The following is a 6,750-nucleotide window of genomic DNA, read 5'->3' as shown; positions in this document are numbered from 1 at the left end:
TTTTTTTTTTTTTTTGAGATGGAGTCTTGCTCTGTCACTCAGGCTGGAGTTCAGTGGCATGATCTCAGCTCACTGCAACCTCCGCCTCCTGGGTTCAAGCAATTCTCCTGCCTCAGCCTCCCAAATAGCTGGGATTACAGGTGCCCGCCACCATGCCCAGCTAATTTTTTGTATTTTTAGTAGAGACGGGGTTTCACGATGTTGGCCAGGCTGGTCTTGAACTCCTGACCTCAGGTGATCCACCTGCCTCAGCCTCCCAAAGTGCTGGGATTACAGGCATGAGCCACCATGCCTGGCCAAAAAGTGTCTTATTATATAATAGACAAGTTCCGCTCTTTACTATTCCTTTTAAAAGTTGATTTAGCTTTCAAAAACTTTTATTGAGTCTCCAAATCAATTTTAAAGTAAGTTTATTAAGCGCCTCAAAAAAATCCAACTAAAATGGGATTATCATGGCATTTAATCTATTGATTAATCTGGAAAATTTTAACAACTTAGTAAGTTATCCCATCCAAGACTATGGAATGTCTTTCCATTTATTAAAATCATCTCCTATCATAGATTATTTTAATAAAATTTTAAAGTTTTAAAAATTTAAGAACTTGTGTGTATTCTTGACTAAATTTCCATGCTTTGTGCTCTTATTGCCATATTCTTTTTATTATTAATAGACTGTTTTAAGAGCAGTTTTAGGTTTCCAGAAAAATTGAGCAGAAAGTATGGAGTTCCCATAAACCCCCCCTTCCCTGTCCCCAGTTTCCCCAATTAACATATTGCATTTTTGTATATTTGTTATAATTGATATATTGTCAAATAGAGTCAACAGTTTACATTAGGGCTTACTCTGTTGTACAGTTCTATGACTTTTGTCAAATACATAATGTCATGTGTCCACCATGATAGTAACATACAGAATGGTTTCATTGCCCTAAAATTGCTTTGTGCTCCATACATTAATTCTTCCCTCCTCCCTTTCCCTCAACCCTGAGAACCACTGACCTTTTTACTGTCTCTATAGTTTTGCCTGTTCCAGAATGTCATTTAGTTGGAATCATACAGTATGTTGTCTTTTCAGACTGGCCTCTTTCACTTAGCAAAATGCATTTAAGCTTCTTCCATGTGTTTTTGAGGCTTGAAACCTCATTTCTTTTTATCACTGAGTAATAGTCTATTATATAGATGTACTATAGTTCATTTATTCATTCACCTGTTGAATGACATTTTGGTTGCTTCCAAGTTTTGGCAATTATGAAGAAAGCTACTAGAAACTTTGTGTGCAGATTTTTGTGTTTTCAATTCAATTGGATAAATACTTACGAGTCAATTGCTTGACTTTATGGTAAGACTGTGTTTAGCTTTGTAATAAATGGCCCCTCTGTCTTCTAAAGTGGCTGTGCCTTTTTGCATTCCCACCAGCAATGAATGGGAGTTTCTGTTGTTCCCCGTCCTCGCTACCATTTGGTGTTGTCAGTGTTTTGTATTTTAGCCATTTTAATATGTGTGTAGTGGTGTTTCGTTGTTTCAACTTGCAATTCCCAGATGACATGAGGGGCAACATCTTTGCATATGCATATTTACCATCTGTATATCTTCTTTGGCTAGATGTTTGTTCACATGTTTTGTCCAGTTTTTAATTGAGTAGTTTGTTTTCTTATTGTTGAGTTTTAGGCATTTTTTGTGTATTTTGGATGTAAATCCTTTTTCAGGTAGGTGGTGTTTAAAATTTTTTTTCCCAGTTTGTGGCTAGTCTTTTCAGCTCTTAATTAATTACTTTTTTCTATTAACATTTATAGAATGTAAAGTGGTAAATGTCTGCCAAGTGTCAAAAAAATTTAGGTGATAAGATCAACAGGTGGTTGGTTGACAGTCTTGAAGGGTGGATGTCACTAAATCAGAGAAAGTGTTGGGCAGATGTTAAAGGCATGCATGGTGATTTGTTAAATTCTCATATTTTGGTTCTGATTAGAAAGAGTGGATCTGTGGTTGTGAGAAGTTTAAAGTGTAGATGTGGTGTGAGAAGCCATGTACTATGAACTAGAAGTAAGAGACTAATAAGCCAAAGAGATGGAAGGTGTCTTTGCTCCTGCTGCTATAACAAACTATCTTTAACTGGGTAATTTATAAACAAAACAAATGTATTGCTCACAGTTCTGGAGGCTGGGAAGTCCAAGATCAAGATCAAAATCAAGATATTGGCCAATTTTGTGTCTGGTGAGGGCCAATTCCTCATAGATGATTGTGTCCAGGTGTTTCCACATAGCAGAAGAGATACAAAAGGCTAGCTAGTTCCTTTGAGCCCTTTCATAAGGGCACTAATCCCATTCATGAGGACTCTGCCCTCAATTCTTAATCACCTCCTGTAAAGTTTCAACATATGAATTTGGAGGACTATAGCAGAAGTGTTTTGGGGACATCACAAATGCTGGGGACACATGCTCAGGGCTCATCATGGTATTGATGAATTTGTGTGAACCAGTGTGAATAGCACTTCTGCCTCAAACACTTTCTGGCTCCAAATAAGGCCTTGGTATGAGTTCAAAGCAATTATTATTTAGCTTGGAAAGTAATCCTAAAAACAGAGAAAATTCAGCAGAAAGTAACTAAGGTTGAAAATGGAAAAAATGCATCAAACTGTGTTTGTATATTCTGTTTCTTCAAGTCTTGCTTTCCATCCCATTTTTTTCATATATTTCTGTATAATTTGCACTTTGACCCCTTTTATACAGTTAGATTTTAAAAGTGAAGAAAAAAAGGAGAGTTGGGGTTATCCCCTATTTTTCTCCCTAGCACCTAGGCTGGATAACAAGACAGGCGAGGCTGGTCCTCGCTAAGCCAGCCTCGCTCTTCAGGAATTGGCAAGCATGGTTAGTAGGAAAAACCAGCCCAGGGGCTGTAGACGCAGGGCATGTGTCTTTCCTTCTCCAAGGAGTGAGGGCATCCCTGATTTGTTACAACAGTCCTTCCCAGTGAGCTCGGCCGTGACCTGCAATTCTTCTCAGTAGCACCTGGAGCCACTTCCAATAAGTCAAAGTTAGTGTGTGAGAAGAAACACATCTGTCATCCCTGAAGTAGCCTGAACTGTTTCATAAGGACCCTTTGGCTCAGCTCTGAAAACTCCATGACCTCCTGTGAACCCACAAAGTACAGGACTCCACTGGCTACTGGATGACACGCTGGGCAGCATGTGGGCAAGCCGCCTGGTGGAGTTATTACACAGTGGAGAAACTGACGGGTCACAAGCATGCCCACGTGGCCCTGAAGCTCCGAAGCCCAGAGAGGGACCTCCCAGGCGATGCCATGGGCTGTGGTCAGCCACTGCATTGGCTGTTATTCCTGTATATCCTTTTCATTTCCCACACACTATGGCCTGAGCCAAACATATCAGAAACATTCGTTCCTGGTCATATTGAGGCCACAATCTCAGAAAACAAATCACAAGCCACTATGAAGCTGCACAGGAGTTCATGAATGGGAGTGAGGACGGCAAGGCTGGGGGAATTCCGTGAGTCTTTCAATAGTGGCTTTAAACAAATTCTGCTTGAGGGAGAGATTAGGGCTGGGGGAGAGGGGCACGTGGTCTCTGGCAGACCCTGCAGATTTCAGGAAAGAGCCTGGGAACAGGATGCCATGTTGATACATCAACACAATCCATTCTAGTTCAAGTTGAAGATAAAGCAAGATGACCACCTTTTTTTTTTTTTTTTTAGTTAGGAAACGAGGGAAATAAGATAAGGAGGAGGTGGAGAGAGCAACAGTTGGGTTTAAAGCATTTTGCAAATGAAAGTGGGCCCCTGGCACTGTGATGCGTGATGTGATCTACCTTTGGGGTACCAGGGAAGCTGCATCTCCGTTTTCCAGGCTGTTCCTGGAACAGTGCAGCAGGGCCTAAGGGACAAGGTAAGGAGGATAATTAAAAAAGCAGAGGCAGAATTGCACACATTCTGCGAACATGCCCCACAGGAGATCAGAGGTGGGAGGAGGTGGGAGGCTGTGAGATCAAGATTTCTAAACTTCGTTATTTCTATTTTTGTCACAAGAGTGACGGTGATGTGGTTTGGTTGGAGGGAAGTGAGTGCTGTGGGAGAGGCAGCACAGAGAAACCACAAAGGCTGGCACTGTTCTGGAATGTTTCTGGATGCAGGAACCTGGACACAATGTCTGTGTGAATAGCAATGACACCAAAACGCAGACTTGGTGCCCAGTGCTCTGAACCCAGCAAGCCAACTGGGAAGCAGGGTGTCAGAACTGGGTTGCTGACGGAAGGCAGTGAGACAGTGAGGCCTCCCTGGGAGGCTGGTGGATTGCCCTTTCAGGTGATGAAGACCGTTGGTCCTGCTCGCCTCTTAGACAAGGGTATGAGGGATGGAGGTCTTGGTAGACAAGTCAGGGGCTCTCCCAGGGTTCTTACCTTGGGCAAAATGTCCTATCTTCAGGGCCCACTCTATCACACCTTGGAGCAGCTGCACTCCAACAGAACCCAAAGCTGATTGTTTATAAAAAATGGAAAATTTCAAGAACAGTGGACTTCCCAGAACCTCTTTGTTGGGATTGGCAATGCACATAGTAGTATACATGGGTTTTTTATTCTGAGGAATTACACCTTTATTCAAAGCTAGAGCCTAGATTTAGCATGCCAAGGAGTGGTATGCCCGCCTGTAGTTCCAACTACTCAGGAGGCCTGGGCGGGAGGATCACCTGAGCCCAGGAGCTCACTACTGCAGTGAGCTATGATTGTGCCACTGCACTCCAGTCTGCTACTGAACAAGACCCCATCTCTAAAAATAAAAAATAAAAAAGATTTTGAAAAGAATGTCAATGAGTGGGGACCATCAGACACAAAAACACCACCTAGTTTAAACAGGGTTTAGTTAGGCCAGGTGCGGTGGCTCACGCTTGTAATCCCAGCACTTTGGGAGACCGAGGCGGGTGGATCACGAGGTCAGGAGATCGAGACCATGGTGAAACCCTATCTCTACTAAAAATACAAAAAATTAGCCGGGTGTGGTGGCAGGCGCCTGTAGTCCCAGCTACTCGGAGAGGCTGAGGCAGGAGAATGGCGTGAACCCGGGAGGCAGAGCTTGCAGTGAGCCGAGATCGCGCCACTGCACTCCAGCCTGGGTGACAGAGTGAGACTCCGTCTCAAAAAAATAAAAATAAAAAATAAAAAATAAATAAATAAACAGGGTTCAGTTATTTATTTCCTTCAACAAGCTAAAGGGCACCTGCGAGCCAGCAAGAGGGGGCCGAGTGGGGAAGGCACGTGCCACCTGTCAGGGACTGGCCCATCTCCCCCTTGACGTTGGCTGCCACTCACTCTCGGTTGATGCATCCAGTGGTCTCCACTGGCAGAGATCTTGGTCTCCATCTTCCCCAGAGCAGAGTCCCTTATGGGTGGCATGTGGTGAACTGCAGCCAGCTCAGGACACACCGGGAAGATGTAGGGGGTCATCAACACTCACACAGTCTGGCAGCGGGTCTCTGTGTTAACTGCAGAGCCTGGGAACTCTGGACTTGCCTCATAGTTTAATGGCTTGTGGTTGGATCTACCATGTTGGTTGTACTCCAAAATGACCTAAGCCATTACATCATTGGCTGTATATGTGGTTTCCAAGTTATATCACAACTTACCAATTTATGCCATAAATTTTCTGTACAGTCTAAAACATGTTTATGACTTTGGGGTAGAGCTGTTTATCACTTTTGAAGGAGGTAGCCATATGTTTATTGGGAATGGGGTAAACATGTTTATAATTTTAACTACTTTTGAGAAAAACATGTTTATAAGCAAAAGAATGTTTTTGGTGGAAAAGCTTGTTTACCAGTTTTAAGCACAGCAAACAGGTTTTTATTTATGCCTGTTAAAATGCAGGATGAGATATCCTTTACAAAAATTCACTTTGCATATCACAGACTAGACAGTGAATTACCCTTGGTGCCTATTGTTTGTTTCAATGTGTATTGACATTAGTTTGTATTTTCCAATACACTAGGCTTGTCATCCTAGAAGCAGGGTAGCACTGCTTTCATTTGGGAACATTCCATTGAAAAATGCTGTAGAAAATACTCAGAAGAATAATGGAGCTCTGACTGTACTGACTGTTGGTGGCTTAGGGTTTGAATTTTCTGGACATTCTACTCCATGAGGATGGGGGGAGATTTTTCTTGTTCATAGCTCTATTCCCATTTCTAAGAATAGAGTCTGGCATATGGAAGGTGCTTAATACATAGTTATTGAACAACTGAATGAATCAATCAAAGGAAGGGACAGTAGCCTTTTTAACAGACACTTCGTCATCCCACTCTCCATGCCAAGGAGTTTACAGCATCACATAGATCTTAGTTTTTACTCAAAGCCTTTTTCCCTATGAGATAAGAAAACAGCAGATATTGAACCATTATACGAATAAGAAAAAATAAAGACTTAGGAAGCTTTGCCCTGGGTGAATTCATGGTAAAGTGGGGACTCGTGGCTCCTTATCCCAGGCTCAAGGGGACTGGCCCAGCAGCCAGGTGGGGCAGCTGTGAGATGCCTGCCTGCCTGCCTGCCAGAGGCAGCCTCCTGTCCCACGCTAGCCCTGGGGCTCTGTGTCCTGCCAATCACACTGGGGAAGGTGCCACCCTCCTGCATCTCTCAGGCCTGGGGTTTATCCAGATTCCACAGAATGGGAGGGGCTTGTGGGAATTAGAGGACTAATGCCTGGTTTCTAAACTCAGGAGTTAACTGGGGCCCAGAGTCAGGGATAAGTGCCA

Source organism: Nomascus leucogenys, chromosome 5 (assembly GCF_006542625.1).
Source record: "Nomascus leucogenys isolate Asia chromosome 5, Asia_NLE_v1, whole genome shotgun sequence".
Lineage (NCBI taxonomy): Eukaryota > Metazoa > Chordata > Mammalia > Primates > Hylobatidae > Nomascus > Nomascus leucogenys.
The sequence above is the reverse complement of the archived record's forward strand: the minus strand, read 5'-3'. Positions refer to the sequence as shown.